Below are 18,281 nucleotides of genomic sequence, written 5' to 3'. Positions count from 1 at the left end.
TGTACATCTACTCTGCAATGGATTATCCCCTTGTGTCCTGTCCTCAGCACCAAAGTTAAATCAAGAGAACCAGAGACAATCTCCTCAGGCTTGAAGTAGAGGACAAAGTTTCACACTGAAATCTAAGGGACTGTTTTCAGGAGAGAGTCTTACACAAAAGACAGTAGGATGCCTTTGCTACAAAGAACAGTTTTCACATCCCAAATACAGGTTTCTACTCTTATTTCTTATAAGCATGGAGTAAGTGACAGTCAGATGTGCTGATCTGTTGGTATCACAACTATTAAAGTGTGGTTTACTGTTCAAGTTTAACACTTAGTGCACTTAATGAAGATGGAGGATGTATTTGTGATGGTGTATGCTGGCTCAGAAAGAAAGGAGGAATAGGCAAGGAGGGATGGAGTCTGCTCGCAAGTGATCCCAAGACTTTGGAGATAACAGTGGTTAACATGGGGAGATAAAAAACTCTCAAGAGAACCAAGAGAAAGATGGAGTCTTCAAAATAGAGGATGCCGGGCCATTTTAAAACTGTGCTCATGCACAGAAGGGGCCCACTGGTGCCAGGCTGTTCTGGGAGGGGGAGGTGCTAGAGGTAGTGTGCCCATCTTCAGGAAAGGGAGGAAAGTAGATCCAGGGAAATACAGGCCAATCAGCTTGACTTCAATCCCTGGAAAGATTCTAGAAGAAATCATCAAAGAAACCATTCTTGACAAGCTGGCTGATGGCAACATCCTGAAGGACAGCCAGCATGGGTTTGTTGTGGGTAGGTCCTGCCTGACCAATCTTACCTCACCCTGTGACCAGGTGACATATCACCTGGACAAGGGAAAAGAGATTGACATTATATATCTCAACTTTAAAAAAAAAAAAGGCCTTTGATCTGGTGTCCCACGATCTCCTCTTGGGAAATTGGGCAACCATGGCCTCAGCTACATCACAGTCCAGTAGCTGGGGAATTGGCCCTGAGGCTGGACTCAGGGAGTGGTGGTCAATGGAAATGAATCAGCATGGTGCTCAGTGGTGTCCCCCAAGGCTCCGTCCTTGGATCTGTTCTTTTTAACGTCTTTATCAATGACATGGATACTGGTGTCAGAATGACACCAAACCTGAGGATAGCCTGGTGATCCAGGCCAACTTGGATAGGCTGAAAAAGTGGGCAGATACAAACCTGATGACATTCAATACCAACAAATGTAAGGTACTCTACCTTGGGAAAAAAACCCTGTGGCATGCTTATAGGCTTGGCAGTGCTACGCTTGCTAGCACCATGGCTGAAAGAGACTTCAGGGTCATGATTGACCACAAGATGAACATGAATCACCAATGTGATGCTGCAAATTTTGGCATGCATCCATAGATGCGTCTTATGTAAATCTCATGATGTCAACCTCCCACTGTACTCAGCCTTGGTGAGGCTGCAGCTGGAGTACCACATCCAACTCCGGGCTCCACAATTCAAGAAGGATATGGAGAAGCTTGAAAGAGTCCAGAGGAGAGCCATGTGCGTGATCAGAGGACAGAAGAACAGCCCTTATGAACAGAGGCTGAGAGCTATGGGACTCTTCAGCCTGGAAAAGTACAGGCTCAGGGGGAACCTGCTAAAAGCCTATAAGTACATCAGGGGTGTGCATCAGGATCTGGGGCCAATTTTGGAGGACAGATTTTGTCATATGTGAAAAAAATATAATATTTTGAACTGGGAGTGTAGGAAGGGAGCACCTCTCCTTAATTGTCTTCTAAACTGGAGGTCAAGGGTGAAGTCAACAACAAGGATAATGAATTGCATGGTATTTTGAACAGCACTTAGAAGAGGTAGGATGAACTTCAACTTTCAGGGTTCTTCCCCCTCTAAGAACCTTCCCTTAGGCCACAGGGACAGTCAGCATAAGGACTATAACAGGAAATCAGACAACAAGACTCAGAATAACCAAGGCAATGCTGTGAAGAACAGATCACCAGAACACCTCATTTTCAAACTCCTTTTTTTCCTATAAATCAGCTAATTCATCAATCCACCATAACATCTAAATAGCCCTCAATTTCTATCCTATGCTTTCTTTTTTTCCAATAGTTTTTAACAGGTACTGTTAAAACTGAACTCTACAATGCAACCTTAACAGTAATGCAGTTACCATTGCTCTGTAATAGACCACACATATGTAGACTGGGATCAAAGAACCAACTTCAGCCTCCTCATGTAAGGACAGAACATGGCAGCTCTGCTAGAGGGAAAGGAACAGCTCACTGTGAGTTGCAAAGAACTCAGGTTTGAAGCAACTGTTTACCCACATGCATGCAGGAGGCCCCATCTTCATAGGCAAGGAACTCTAGAATGAAGGGCGGACCATAAAGACTTCTCAAGGGCTACCAGTATCTGGTCAACTCAAAATGTCTGCACTTCTACCTGCTTCTGAGAAGGATGGAAGTCAGCAGTCTGAGTCTAGAAGTGGAAATTTATTCTTATTCTCAGTTTTTGGTCTGCCAGCAAAGAGAATCCTCACAAGCTCCATGCAGGGTTTTAGACCCCTGTTTTCAGCATCAGAGCCTGAAGTTTGCAGAGGATACACTGAAAATTTTGGCTTAGCTCTCTCTTCCTCTTATTCCACAGTCTTAGCTGCCATGTTTTGTGTAGCTCTGTAAGTTATATGTAAATTACTAGTTGGCATATCTGAAAACAGTTATCATCAAATAATAAAAAATTCTGAAAATATTGCCTGGAATTAGTGCAGGTGAAACATGTGGACATGGCAAAGCAAATCATGGAGGGAACAGAGGCCTTCCACAGCATCACAAGCATTGGTCCCTTAACTTAATGTGTTAACCCCATTATAACTACCATAATACAGATGAGTTTGGTCAGGAGCTGCTTAGGGTCATAAAGTGTCAGTTAGGGCCCATCTGTTGAACAAGCTTCAGTTAAAGCACCCCCACCACCATTTTGACGGGTGAGACACTGAATACACGTGACACTGTGGGTGCTTTAATTAGAGCAGCTCTGAGAGTCATATGGAGCCGCTCTAATTAAAGCATCCTCCCACCCGGGCGCATGTGTATAGACAGTGCCCTCTGTGCAAAGCTCTCCTGTTACTGATAGCCAAAAGAATCAAGTACACCTACAGCAGAATCCACATATGGACAGTCTCCTGAATGAAAAGCTCCTATTCCATCTTACTTCCTCTCCATTTCCCACTGCTTGGGGTGATGATGCCACCTACTCCACTTCCTTTCTTCTCTTCTGCTCCCAGCAGAACAAGTAAAGAACAGCCAGAGGCCAATGAAGAGGGACTATTTGATTTGCCTGCTCAGTGGTCAGAACACATGACACACAACATCTTTCTGCAGCACACAACATTCAATCCATTTTGCAGGAATCCCTGAGAGGACAGCTATAGATTTCCCCTAAACCTCCAATTAATTGCCATGACATTTATTTGCTCACAGTTTCTGGGATGGACTCTCTTTACTTTGCTGCTTTCTGACGAGAGCATTCCAGTGGCCATACCAACAAAGATCTACCTCTTCAGAAAGCTGAGGGCAACTTACTCCTTGAATTAATGGTGCTCTGTGACCAGCACATCAAACTTGGAGGAGAAACCAATTCAGCTGAGATGACAATTTGCAAAGGGACAAAACTAACAAGGAACTGCTAATTCTGATCTTCACTGAAACATGCTGCAGAACAACAATAGCCCCCCCAAAAATAAAATGAGTCATCACCAGGGATCCAGGTTTTCTGTAGGAAAAAAATGCATATTTTGTCCTTTAAAGAATAAAAAAACAAGAAACCACAGGCTTCCCCTTGCAGGGAGGCAGAGTTCCAGCCTCCACACATGCACGTGGCCAGCAATACAACTAGGCAGCAGTGGAGAGCAGCTCTCCCAGCTGCCTGCAGGTAAGTCTGGGTTAGGGGAGCAGATTGAGGCAGCAGTGACCAGTGTGAGGGAGGGAATGGGGCAGGCTTGGTGGCTTGGACTGGGGGGGGCACTGCCATGGGGCCTATGCGCAGCAGCTGGGACTCAGGTGTTCCTGGCGTGCAGCAGCTGGGGCTGGCGCCCATGGAGCAAGGAGCAGGCAGGATGCTCCTGTAGCCCTGGCAGCTGTGGGTTGCCTCTGGTAGGGCTGGGGGTGGAGGCAGGAGGCTGTGGGTCAGGAGTAAGGAGCCTCAGTGGGGGTGTCTATGCGCTGGGAGAGAGGGACATTAGCAGGGCTGGCGGGGGGTTGGGCTGTGGGTCAGGAGTGAGGGGCAATGACATAGGTAGGGTGGCATATCAGGGCTGTTCAGTAACACAAAGCAGCTGTGGGGATGGTGGAAGCTGCAACTGGACCCGTGTCTTGGTGACCCAAGGGGGCCGGGGGAGCTCTGATTTTCTATGATTAAAAAAAACCCCCAAATCAAATGTCAAAATATATAGGTATTTTGAATTTATTTTATTATAATAATTGAGGCACTGGTAGGCTTCCAAATTGCATTAAAATTGTAAATATATCACTCAAACATTGTGTTCAACTGATACCTGTAGATATAAACTGGCATTTCCTTTTAATTGTGGAAAAATGCAGATTTTGATTTTTTTCAGAGATTTTTCAATTTTTAATCAGAAAATATGGGGTTCTTAAACAGAGAAAACCAGGATCCCTGTAACAGATCCCTTTAACCCTGTGCTCTCTTACTTACAGGGGCCTGAGCAACAGCAGAAAGGCAGCCTGCAGCTGCTTGCAATCCCAAATAGGGGCTACTGCCCAACTGGGGAACAGGGCACAGCTATTGCCTACAAGAGCAGGGCGCTGAACAGCAAAGTGGTAGCAGTTTGCTACCAGCAGCTGAAGGAATAACACCTGGCTGAGCTGCTGCCCATGGAACATCTTGGAGGTAAGGACTAGGGCTGGGGGGAAAGAGGAGGCACTATGGTCCTGGGTAAGACTTGAAACTGCACCCTGCCAGGGAAGGGTGGCCTGGTGGAGTTACCTGTGTCAGGGCAGCTCCCCTGAAATGCCAGGCCAGTTACCTCCCTAGTGAAAGGCAAGTATGGGGTACCTTCTAACCACAGACCCACATCCCTGATGGGTGAGGTCGATAAAGGGGGAGCCCAGGCTCATTGTGAGCACTGAGGCAGGGCCCAGGCCAGGCAGAGGGACTTGTGGTAGTGCCAAGGTTTCCAGTAGAGTCCTGAGGCTGCTTATAGGGATCCAGAGTGAAGCTCCAGCGGGGTGGGGCCCAGAGCCTTGGGGAGCAGTTTGCAATGCTCCCGGGCCCAGGGATAAGGGTCAGCCAAGGAAGGGTTTGGGACAGGGCTTGGAGCCCTGAACCCACAGAGAGGAGCTTGTAGGCCCAGAGTTACCCCAGGGAGAGAATGGGACAGGGCTTGGAGCCCTGCTCCTATGGGTATGGGCTTGGAGGCCTAAGGTGGGGCTTGGAGGCCTGAGAGTTAGCCCAAGGAGGGCATGGGATGGGGCTTGGTGTCCTGCTCCTATGGGTGTGGGGCTTGGGGCCCAGAATATGAATTAAAGAACCCAGCATGAGGGCGCTAGGATTGAAGTTCAGGTCCCAGTGCTAGCTAGCTGGAAGAAACATCTGTGAGGCATGAGATGCAATAAGAGGAGGTGAGAGTCATGTATAAAGTCCTTGTCAGCAGGGCAAGTCAATGAGCAGCCTCCCACCTTAGTGACATCATGTAAACATAACATCAAGGCATGGCAGATAGGCAGGCAGTTTGTCCAAAGACACGTGGGTGGGCCAACATTTAGACGGGCCCTGGGATGCCCACTTGTTACAGCTGGACTCCTCACTAATGCTACTGAAGAATATTGAATAAAACAAAATCTCTTTTCTTGCTGGACTCCCTACTTTGTTACAACAAGAAAAAATTTTATTTGCTTAGCTGTTTATTTCACCACAATTCAGCTAATCACACTTGTTTCCCGTTTTATATAACCAAAAGAGTAAGTTTCTGTCAAAGAAATTTCTATGAAAAGAAAGCACTGTAGTAAGGCATGTCCATTAAAATATCTGAAGGAACCCAAGACCTGTATAGTCATTATGCTGCTATGAGAGAAATACACTTAAATTGGATTAATATAAGGAGCAGGAGAGATGAGAAAGGGGGAGGAAGAATGAGAAATTAATGTAGCAAAGAAAAAAGACCAGTATGACTAATATAATGGAAATGGTAACTTTAATAGAGTGAAGAAAATGAATGCTTTTCTTCCCCCTACCTGGTCAAAGAATGAAAAACAGAAAGAATGCCTAGAAGGAAATTTGAAGCATTTGGAGAACCAAGACAGGACCTACAATAAAAGCGAGCCTGAAGCAGTCAGCAGTTAAAGCAGAAAAAGTAAAATGGCAGATCAAGAATCCAGAGATGGTTGGGGGTGCGGGGTCATGGAGTACAGGGAGAGAGGAAAGGAGGCAAAACTACAACTAAACACCACATGAAAACCCCCCACCTCTGACTAAAATAATGTACAGAATGATTTACAGAGAACAAAGTGCATAACTAACATAAGATAATGGCTTTGAATATACAAAATTAAAGCAACGTTGACACAATGCTTTGACCCCCAAATTTTCCACTTGGGTTTTAAATTGTTCAGTGCTAAATTTTTGCTTCTTATTTTCCATAGGAGAAAACAATGTGTTCTTGCACAATTTTTTTTTATGAAGAGACAAGTGGGTGCACTGTAACAAAACACCTAGAAACTCCCATGAAACACTACTGATTTAATTTAATTTGTATATAAGCGTGTACATTTTACATATTTTACTTATGAAATGCCATTCTGTTCAGTGATTGACTAATACGAAAGTAGCCTCTTTCATACTATTCAAAAGGTATAATATTTTAAACAGAAGGCATTTGTATAATAGAGTACTGCAAAACATGTGCTAATTGAACAGTACCACAGTTTTACAAACAGACTTCCTTTAAAAGAAGAATTAGCTGGCCAAGAAGATATTACCCTTACATAAATCCAAAAATACATGGCAATACCAAGTTATCAGCCACCTGTCACAAAACCTTAGTAACATACGTGTAAGATTTTAAGAGGTGGATTAGGTTTTCTGGAGGAATCCTAAAATCATGATTACAAATATCACAGGAATCTTTGCAATAGTTTTTAAGTATATAGAAGAGGGATGGCATTATGTCAGCTGTTTGTTAACAAAAGTCGCAACTAAAGATGGACACTAACATAGCTTAAAGTTCCCTTTTTAAAATTAATTCTACAGATAAATTTTCAACTTAATCTTTAAACCCTAACGGATATGAAGCTTGGGGTATATACTATGTTCATAGAAAGGCTGACCCATTATGTTAACTGAACCCAAATCTCAATAAAATACACTAATGTGCTCTAATAACCTACATTAGATGTAGCTCAAACTATTATGCACTTGCATAGTAGAAAGTAACTGAAGGGAAAAGCAACATGTTCATTCTCTACTCCTGTGTGTTCACTTTCACCGGAAACATATACAGAATATTTAGCCATTTTCTGGGAAGGAATGGTTAGACTGACTAGATGCATATATAATATTTTTCAACTTGTGTCTTAAGAAAAGTAGCAAGATCCATACTTCAAGTCTTTAAAAGAATGGGTTACTACTTATCAATTATTGCCCATAATTGACATATTGTGCAAACATGAAAATTATCTATAATAGTTGCACAGCAGGTTTGATATATTCCTGAACCTCAGGTTAGCTTTTGTTGATCTACTTGGCCAACAAGAAAGCAAATATTACGTACACAATAATAGTTTGACATACAATAACAGATATCTGTATAGCCTTCTTTCTTCATTGTGACTGCTGAAGTTTTTTTAAAAAGTCAAAGCATAATGGTTGTGAAACCCCTTCTATTCTCTGTGATTATTTATCTTTTTTCCTATCTACCTTCTCACCCAACTGTCAAACCAAGACATCTCATACAGGTTTGTTATAGCTAACCATTTATTTCTTTACCTTTCTTAAGGCGAGTCTTCTGGTTATATAGCTCAGATCAATCTCTCTCTCTCTCTGGAAGTAGGAATTTTCTCTAGCAAAGGGTATCAGAGAGCAGGACACATTGATAGTGACCACCAGATAAGACTCTTCTTCCTGAGCATTTAGGGAAAAAAAAGACAAGAGGGCACATGAGCTTTACTTCAACTTTTACTGGCATATCTTTTAGAACATTTTTCCTTTTCTTCCCTGCAGGTACTGTATGAACTAAATGTGTCTGTCATATATCTTGGCCTAAAGCATTTCAAACCATTTTGAAATGTATTAGTAAAAAGAAAGAATTTATTAACATACTTCACTTGATACAGAATTTTATACAATGCATCTCTTTCCCCAACTTTTGACTGAAAAAATATTAATACTTTCTTTCTTCTGAAGTTAAAACCCTGGAAGTTTTACATTAGCTCTTATACAAGAAGTCAGCACATACACACACTTCAGTTGGTTTCAGTGAAAATTTAATCTGGATAATGAAATAATTAAATATTTGTCTCTAAATGTTTGAGAGCAAATAGTTGTGGTTTTTTTAAGTGATTCATTTTTATAATACCAAAAATGTTGCCTTCAAAACAAAATTCAATTGAAAAACAGATTTAAGTTTCAGCAAATATTTGGTTTTGTTGAAATATTTTTGTATAATCTTGGGGGCTTTCACTCGAAAGAAAAACCCCAGAAAGTTATCCAGCAACCAAAGCAAGAAAGAGTGACATTTTCTATTTAGTCAAAAATGTTTTTCCTGACAAAGATGCCCAAGTTCTAACTGGTCCTATTCAAGGTACTTGATCAAATGAGTGAATGAATTGGCAAGTGTTAAACAAACAGGGAAAAAATACACAGAACCCTCTGAGAAATATAACTGCTTACTTAGGAAAGGACACTTGAAGTTCAAATCCCACCTCTTATTCTAAGTGCTGCTCAATCTCAAGCAGTTCATTACCTTTATTATTGATTCCACCCATGACCTCCAACCTGGAAGACAGCAAAGGAGAGCTGCTCTCTTTCTAAACTCCCATTTCAACTCTCATAACATTCATATTCTTCCCCAAAATCAGGGTTCATCAAGCAAGGAAGCTGAGTTTCTGCCTGGGATAGAAGCATCCTGCTTTGATTCATGCTCCACAGTATAGTAGCAGTGGTAATCCTACTGAGGTAGCCCAGACAGTTAATTGATTTAAGGGCTTATCACTCTTCACTCTGAAGGTGTCGACCATTGTCTCCTCCTTTTTAATGGTCTTGATGTTCCACAGATTAAGCCAACCTTTATTAGGAAACATTTTGCTGCTTTTAGTCTCTCCATTCCTATTTCAGAGACCTAAAAATTCTTTAGCTGTATTCAAAATCATAAGCCTACCCAGGAGGACCAATCTTCAGCAGCTGCTAGATTTTTCTGCTTTTACTTGAGTAGGGAAAGGAGATGGAGGTAGCTAAACAGCAGTCTCTGTCCTGGTCTATGTGGCTATAACTCAGGGGGAAAAAAAGTCTTAATTCTGCCTTCCCAAAAACAAGTTTCAAGGTCTTATATTGGGGTTTGTTATATGTGAGAAAATACAGTACTCCATCGCTGCTCAACTCCTCTAATGGGGTGGGCAGGGGTTGGATTAGATGACCTCCTGAGGACCCTTCCAACCCTAATTTTCTATGATTCTATGAAAAGGCAGGTCACAAACAATAAGGATCAGTGTCCATCCTAAAAATGCACTTGGGAAGAAACTAAGCTGATCCCAACTTTTGACAAGCAGACATGCATCAATTGCAGTTTTTTCTGATGGACATGCACATACCTGTGTTCTGCATCAAATGTAGCTTGCAAGTAGTATACAAGGATAACCACTTAGAAGATGTATTGCAATACCGAAACCATTTGGGGGATATTTAGGGCTAAATTTACTGTATGCACACAAGTTTATATAGGTGATTTTTGGGCCCCAGCACTTGTGGATGCAAAAGTAAGCTCTAGAAGCACAAGCCAAGCACAAAGTAATGAATACATGTGGGCTTCCTGTGCCCACTAAACACCATTAATGTGCACAAGTGAACACATTAAAACACAGTGTGCACATTGGTCCAAACCCATTACATTTGTTTTCTATAACTAAAAGCCAGGTTGACAGGCTGTTATCTAAAACACATACCTACTAGAAACTGGTACTCAAGTCAGTGACCTTGGAAGGAACCAACCTGTAGTAATTTGGCTACTAATATGATACTGCCCTGAGAGAACCTTCCTCTGCAAAAATGGATAGGAATGTGCAGTTTAGACAATTTCCCTCTCTTGAGTTGCAGAGTAACTCTTTGTTCCTTATTTGAATATGCGTCACAAGTCCTTCCTCAGCTCATGGAGCTGATCTGCTGGTTCACAGGGAAGAGACCTGTGCTTTAGAGCTGCACGTTCTTGTCACACTGACACCTATTAGTTCACATCTCTTTATACTGTCTGTATGACCATATTACAAATATGAAACCTCTTCAATGCTTCACTGATGTGTGGTGCTAAATGGCCAGGGAAGTCAAGCTATATCTCCCCCACAGTAAAACTCCCCCCCAGTCATACTTCAGTTATTACGGCAGAACAGATGTCAAAGGTTCAGTGTGCTGGCAATAAAGAACCTGCTGTAACTGAGAGACATCAGTTCAATTACCTTGCACGCATCCCTCTGGGAGCAGTAACCTTGTTGGTGACTGCCACTGTGTAGCATCAAGTTTCTTTCTGCCACTTTAGGTTCTGAGGTAGGTAAATGTGCAATAGTGTGATCATTCACCAAGTTCATTCCTAGCAAAAAAATAGGGACTGAAGGGGCAAGTCTACATACGCATTAAAGGTGCGCTTTCTAATGCATATTAAATTTAGTACCTCCAGTGTGAGGTACTAAAGAAATGTGTGTTAGGCTCCCTTAATGCGCAGTAACGAATGTGCACAGTTTAAGTAATGCTTAATACTCAGTAGCCTATTTTACTGCGCATTAGCGCAATCGCACCATTTTTACATGGATTTAATGCACAGTAAGATAGGCTATTGCATATGAAAGGCGCACACAACATTCTGGTACCAGTGAAATTCTAGCAGATGTGCTGCTGGGGTGGGATAAGTTCTTGGAAATTTTCCTTTCAGGAAACCATGTTGATTTCTCTCTTTTTAAAACAGCTATGAAATTCAGGTCAACATTACCATGCACTGTTCTACCAAAAAACTAAGCTGATGCATATTCTGCATTCACTTAGGAGCAATTATCATATCCTACCTAATAATTAACACCTAGCAGCAACTGTGCTGAGTCCCAGAGCACACAAGAAAAATAATTGGAATGGGAAAAAAAAACAGAAAGGAAAGGAAAAGCTGCTTGAGTCTCTCATATTCAAGTTAGGAGAGGGAGAGCTGGAGAAAATCTTTATACTCTGGGTCTGGACCTTTTCACAATTTGCATCTTGCCTCAAGAAATACACTACTACAAAGCTTTACAACAAAAGCAGCTTGTTATAAAAGCAGCTCCCTGAAAATAGCTACTACTGTGCTAGAGTTACAAGCTGGTAAATTGATACAGTGCTCTATTTTCAGCTTCTCAAAGATAATGGTTTTACTTGTCTATACCCCACATCTTTATCACTCATTTATCAATGAGAGAGAGGTAGGCAGGTAAATCTGGCAAATCAGCAAATATCTGTATTTTGCTAAGTACTTTACAATGTACTAATACATGTCCAATTGAAAGGTTAAAAGATTCCTTTTAAGGGAGGAAAGAGAGAGAGACTATTTTCTTAAGGCCACACTGCTGTATTCTGTTTCAGAGGACACCTGAGCTAGGAAAAGATCACAGGAGACTGAGAAAGTGACATGCTTCGTTTTCCAGGGGTGAATGCAACCAGCGTTATTCACAGAACATCTCTCCTATGGAGAGGATGGCATTGATTTTGGAGAAAGACATATTTGTTTCTCTTATCAAACTGATAAAGATATTACCAATAGCTGAGGGGAAAAAAACCCCAAAATGTTGACGCACAGACTGTGGCTCAGAAAGAAAATAGAGAAAGTAATGGCTCACTGTTTTGTAACATGAGCAAAGGGATGGTCCTACTGTGACTCATGTGAAGCAGGAGTTTTCAGCCTTTAAGAACTGTACCCCCTGTGGTGGTGGCAGCCAGACACAGAGCAGGGGGAATATTTGCACATGGCATCTGGATGCAGAGTGGAGGAGAGGGGGGGCCACTGCTGCCACCCACCACCCCATGGGCTGCTGATGGGCCAGGTGTGAGGCCCATCAGCAGCCCGTGGAGCTGCACCTGGAACCAGCCATGGGAAAATGGCACATGGCAGTGGGCAGAGGTGGTGGTGGCCACCATATGCGATTTGAAGCAATACTTGCCGGAGTATACAGACAGATTCCTCCTTTTGTTTCCATCCTGCCCTTCGGTTTCAAGACACTGATATTTACAGAGATCTAGTCAATACATTGATCATCATCATCAGAAACTTTGGGAGCCTATTCCAAATAGGCATCAACATGGTATTTTGGCATCTAAATTTTATCCTACTCCATCCTGCTTACATCCTTAAAAATATCAGTACAAAAGGCAGGTGGGTCTTCCTCCTCACCTCGTTTTGTGACTTAGTCTTAAGGCTCAGATGAGAATTCATTAGCACTTTTTCTGGGACTTGAACAAGGAAGAATTGAATCACACTTAACATGCCTAATAGGTGGAATAGGATCTGGCCCTTAGCTTGAGATCACACACAAAGCATCGTGGTTCGGAATTTTGTTAGACTTGCTTATTCCTTTCTGTCCTTCCCAGTTTCTAACATGCCCTGAAACTGGGAAAAACAAATCCCCTTTATAGCTCCCAGCTGGGGCTAGGAGCTCCAACAAAAATGAAGAATCATTATAGGCACAGCCTTCTGAAGAAAATACCAAAATTGTACTAATAGACAAAATAGTTACCATGGCTACTAATACTGCTTTCCCCCTAACTATTAAATAATGCTCTCTCTTTTTTAAGACTGCCCAGTTCCATTTTCCGGTCAAACACAGACTCCCAGTTTTTAAGGCTATACATGTATACATTCATTAACTCACTCAAGCACTCTGAAAAGCTCTACCTGCTTTGCAGCAACAGCTACTCTGCAGTATCAAAAAGAGTTTTAAACTGAGTAATAGCGCTGATAGAAAGCAATTTGCTCAGGATCTCTCTTCAACTCCATGAAAAAAGCTTTGTAAAGCTTAGGGTTATAAAAAGTGTCATATCATGGCAATGTACTTTTCAAAGGCCTCTTAAGTCATTTCTTTATTTCCGCTCAGAATTCTAGCTAAACTTAGGTTATATTTATAAACACAGTTTCCTTGAGCAACTTGTGAATAAAAAACCCCATCATGTGTGATATAACGTGTAAAGCCACCTGAGATTTCTGTAATGAACTGTAGGTGACCAGCAATGCTGTAGTTATATGAAAAACAGACTATTACAGCAACCTGATCAATTTTAAAGCTTACCATTTTTTCATCAATACTAGTTTTTAGTGCATAATCTTTAGAAGCCCCAGGAGCAGCTGAAACCACACTTAGGTAAAAAGGAAACTTACATGAATTTGTTTTTAATAATGTTTGTTTGTGTTTATTGCACTGTAACCATTATTATTTAGTAACAGGTACAGTTTAAAAGATATGGAAGCTATTTGGAAATATTTAAAGGTGTCAAAAATGAAACAGGTTTGGCAAATAACTTGTTGAGCAAATCAGAATTGATTTGCTAGCTATAAAACTTGTTACATTTCACAAGAATCTTCTGGCACACCTGGTTTGAGGAGGAAGTTATTCTTCTTAAAAATAAGGTTGTTTTGTTGTGGTGGGGTGTAATATTTTAATATTAAAATACTCTCTCTTGAATTCCATAAGTTGGCCAAAAAAAATCTTCTCCTAAAGTCTTTTTATCAGGACTTAAGCTGTCATCACATTACATACTACACAGTCCAATTAACACGGATAATAAAACAGACACTATTCTTAAAAGCTGAAGGCTGATTTGTGTCAGAGAAACACATATTGTTGTCACAGATTGGTGATAGCCAAATTGTTGTTGTATGTTCCTGCTCATTAGGAGCCCGATCCTGTTCTCACTAGCATAAATGACAAAACTCTCCTTGTCTTCACTAGGCCTTTATTGTGAGCCCGATTCTTCAAGTGACAGAGCAACTGTCTACTGAGTTCAACAGAGCTGGCCTTCTGAGAACATTCATTAAGCACTGAAACTGCAGGATCAGCCTAACCGCAGCTTTGCTTCCTGCTCACTCAGTAAAGTATTAGATTCACCCAGTCAGAGGCCTTGGAACCAAATTTGCTTGGCTGTACAACTGTCTCTCAGTTTACAGTGACTCTATGAATACAGTTTAAAGGGGGAAAAAATTAAAGCAGCATCTTGCTGTTCTTGAGTTTTGCTATTATACAAGGATTTAATTTCAGCTGTGTGATCTTAGATAGTTACAAGCATTTTGTTCAAAGATTATGGAAATGGTAGTGAGCCAGAGAACAATTAAAGATCACTGTCCAGGAGATCTGATTTACCAGATGCACACAAAAGGCCTGATAGACAATTTTAAGGGCATCTCCTTAAAAGAGCAAATGAATCTTACGCCAAGTTACTTCAAAAAATCTGAAGACTGAGGTCTGGTGATTACAGCCTGGCAAAACAGCAAGGCTAACTCCTTTTTTAAGTAAATATAACAATGTACAAAATCACAGGGACAGGAACAACACCCCAGGGCTCTTTCTCCTCCTTTCTTTTAGTTTTCATTTACCACTTTAATTCTAAAGCAAATACCTCTTGGCTTGTCAGTTTTTGTTAATGAACATCTGGATTCCAAGATTTGGGGCTGTCTGTAAATGCAATCCAATTCCTTAACTTTCAGATACTTGAAAATATGCTCATATGGGTCTAGATTTTCAGACAAGCTGATTATGGAGTGGGCATTTCAGCCGGATCTCATTACTTTCTGTTCCCTCTCACCCATTCTTTCCCTTAAAATTGATTTGATTAAATCATAGCAGAGACAGAAAACACAACATCCCAAGCAGGATATGAACCTGAGATCAAGACAACCTGCAATGACACAAGCTGTTCCTGAATACTTCTATTAAGTCCTTAGGAGAGAGAGGAAGCAGAGGACAAGAGACTTCCATGGATTAAGTCACTTAATTTTAAACGCACACATGCACACTATACATTCTGAGCAAGATAAGGATTAACATAAATGGGTTAATCCCAAGAGACATCCAGCAATATTATCAGCAATATCATAATTTTCTGGATCAGGCTAACACAAAAGCAAATTAAATAACACATACTATTCTCTGACTCAAGGTTGTGAAATCATAAAAGGTGAGTTTCCAAAAAAGAAACTCAAAATCCAAGAGTCAAGCTGGATTGTTTTCTTCTCCAGCATCTTTATCTGTGCCATAGATTCTGCAAGACAAACCATGGCCTTATTTACATCTGTGCAACATAAGTCTGATGGGACTAAGCCATCCTGCTCACCTGCATTTCCTGATTAACATTCAGTTCCCTCTTACCCTGTTAAGGTGAAATAAAAGGGTCAAGAGGGAACTGAAGGTTAATAAAGGTTGCAGAGGTGAATGGGAAAGCTTCAGATGAAGACACTGGAGAATGCCCCAGTGTGCTTAATGAGGACATTGTTTAAATGGCAGAATATTATTGTTAATGATGCACATGAGAGAGAAAAAGCCCAGGTTTGACTTTCAGAGCCCAAAGGAATTTGTGGGACACTCAAGGTATGCAATGGGAAAAAAGACATGCTTTTTAAAATACGCTAGCTAGTACACTGCAATATCCCAAAGCAGGGAAGGTCACTTGGAGTTGTCCCTTTGTTCTACATTAGTAAGCCAGCTAAATCAAAGCAAAATGTCAAGGACCTTGTTTACATTAGGATTTTGTGGTGCTTTATCTACTATGCTGGGAAAAAAAAAATTCCCTATGGTAGACATCCCCTTAATGAATTCCCTGCAATGACTAGATCTTTACTCCTTAAAGCACTGCTTATGCAATAGAATAGTTATTTTACACTCTGGTTAAATGACAAGCAAAACTAATGAATTTCAGAACAAAATAGGTAAAATGAGCACTTGTTTCCTAGAGAGAAATGTGTCTTGGTGGTCAGAGTGCAACACTGGAAAATAATTCTCTTTTAACTCTGAGAAAGCTAAGGACTTTTGCAGGTGATACCTTTTATTGGTTCATCTGCAAAAGTTGAGATACTTGGACAGGCTTTCAAACGCAAGGCATTCTTCATCAGGTCTGAGCAATTTATTTCCTTCTAATGACCTGGGGAAAGTCAAGAAGTGTGAATGAAAATGTAATTTACTTTGATTTTTAATCCCCTTTACATGTAGTGTAAATAAGAAACAAGACCCTCACCTCTTTGCTCAACTCTCCTCACCTGCAAAATCTAGATTTAAGTACTTGCCTCCTTCCAAAGCTGAACCTTTTTTTTGTTGTCTTATGAGAGGAATACAAATGTCCTGGTTTAATAATTACTGTCTATCGAGCACGATAAAAATAGAAAAAGGAAAGTATTTACCTCTCTGCCAAGACCTATGCTCCTGATTCAGTTTTTTATTGCTCATTATACTCACAGTATCAGAAACAAAGCATAGGGTGCTGATCTTTACACTGCTTTAGATAATAAGCTGCTGCAAGATGCTGCATAACCTATTCCAACAGAGCACTTGGCAGGTAATACTCCTTAGCATGACTATTCATTTTTTGTCTGTTTAAAAAGTAAATAAAAATGGTGCCCCGCTGCTGAGACTTGCAAGTTCTTTCCACAGCGTATATCAATGCCACTTCCAGTATCCTCTACCCAAACACAACTAAGAGAAACACCAGTCTCAGTACGTACTTTGGGACCAAAAGCTGTTACCTTTCTTGTATTGTAGACTCCTTCCATTTGAGCGGCAAGGACAAAGACAGTATATAATTTTAAATAGGATTGCACCTCACTGAAAGTAACAGCACAGAATAAACCCCTCTGCTAAGAGAATTTGAGTGCAGGGGGATACTGCTTTTTGCCTTCTCAAGGGAACTGGTACCTGTAGAAGCAATCCTCATGTATTAATTGTGCGTAACCTGGTGTGTGTTGTGGGAGTAAAACTGTCAAGATTATTTATGGGTGTACAAGTACTTATGGCTATTTATCCCCACTGTGCACATCTGCACAGAGGCCGCTAACCATCACTTTGATATATTATGGAAATAGATTGGCAAAGTGCTCTAGGAACCTTCTGGATGTCAGTACTATACAAATATAAATCATAAATAAGCAAATGGCTTCATTCCTTGGGTAACTAGAGAAGTATAAAAGAAATATCTTCCACAGGTACAAAGCTCTCTAGTCAGCAATGCTGCGCACCAATAGTCAGACGAGCACACGGGCATCCATCTTGATGTTGTAGTGGATAGGAAATTTGTTTTGACAGGCTTTATAATGTAAGCCTGGCGGCGGTGCTAACTGCAGTCACATCCAAATTTTTGGGACCTTGGGGTGCCAATAGGTCTCGGTCAACTCTCACTCCATCTACAAGCCAGCAGCCACCACTTAGTGGAGTGCTCACCCGTGGTTCTCCCCGCACAAGGCCATGCCTTAAATGACTATTTACAACAAGTTATTATTTGCAACAGTAACTGAGAAATTAACAGATTCAATGTCACCTAGATAACAAACACAATATTTTCAATCAGCTCGATAATAATCTATACCAGCAAATAAACGCAAATACTTATCATATAGCAAAAGCAATTAAGTTATCAAATTTAGCACACAAGCAACTTATAACAGGTATATACACCTAAAAAAATACAGCCAGATCCCCACAGGATCACTCTGCACACAGCAAAGCAATCAACTATGAGATGGTTGCAGTTGAACACCCATGGAGCTGTGCTCGGTCCGCCTCAGAAGAGGTGTGGCAACGCTGTCATCTGGTCAAAAGATGGAGTCATCTGTCAGGACCTCGAGTGCAGCTGCTCCAGTCTTTCCTGGATGCCTGCAAACAGTCACACCATCCCCAAGACAGCTCCCCTGTGTTTGACACCTGGAGTGCCCCTTCTTGGCTGTATTTTGTTGAGCTCTTTGCTGGAGATCCCACAAAGCCAAGATTCCCTGCTGCTTTCTTTAGCTCTCCCAGAAAACCTTCTTTAGCAACCCTGTCTCTTATCCCCTCCCAGTGAATCCCTGCCCCCAGGGAGTAGGGAGGGGAGGGGAGTTGGTTTGCACAAACCC

General features: G+C 41.4%; 1 protein-coding gene across 4 annotated transcripts in view; it reads right to left on the bottom strand.

Annotated features, from left to right (window-relative positions):
- Positions 1–18,281, bottom strand: part of CRACD (capping protein inhibiting regulator of actin dynamics) — a 223,293-nt gene that overhangs the window by 124,193 nt on the left and 80,819 nt on the right. For all 4 annotated transcript variants that reach the window (XM_090035961.1, XM_090035959.1, XM_090035962.1 and 1 more), the window contains one exon: positions 7,964–8,098. The gene's annotated coding sequence lies outside the window, so the exon portion shown is untranslated. The remainder of the gene's footprint in view (positions 1–7,963; positions 8,099–18,281) is intronic.

The sequence above is a fragment of the Crocodylus siamensis genome, chromosome 2, assembly GCF_052110815.1.
Source record: "Crocodylus siamensis isolate JL-2025a chromosome 2, ASM5211081v1, whole genome shotgun sequence".
NCBI classification, from domain to species: Eukaryota; Metazoa; Chordata; order Crocodylia; family Crocodylidae; genus Crocodylus; species Crocodylus siamensis.
This window is presented reverse-complemented; position numbering and strand designations above follow the sequence as displayed.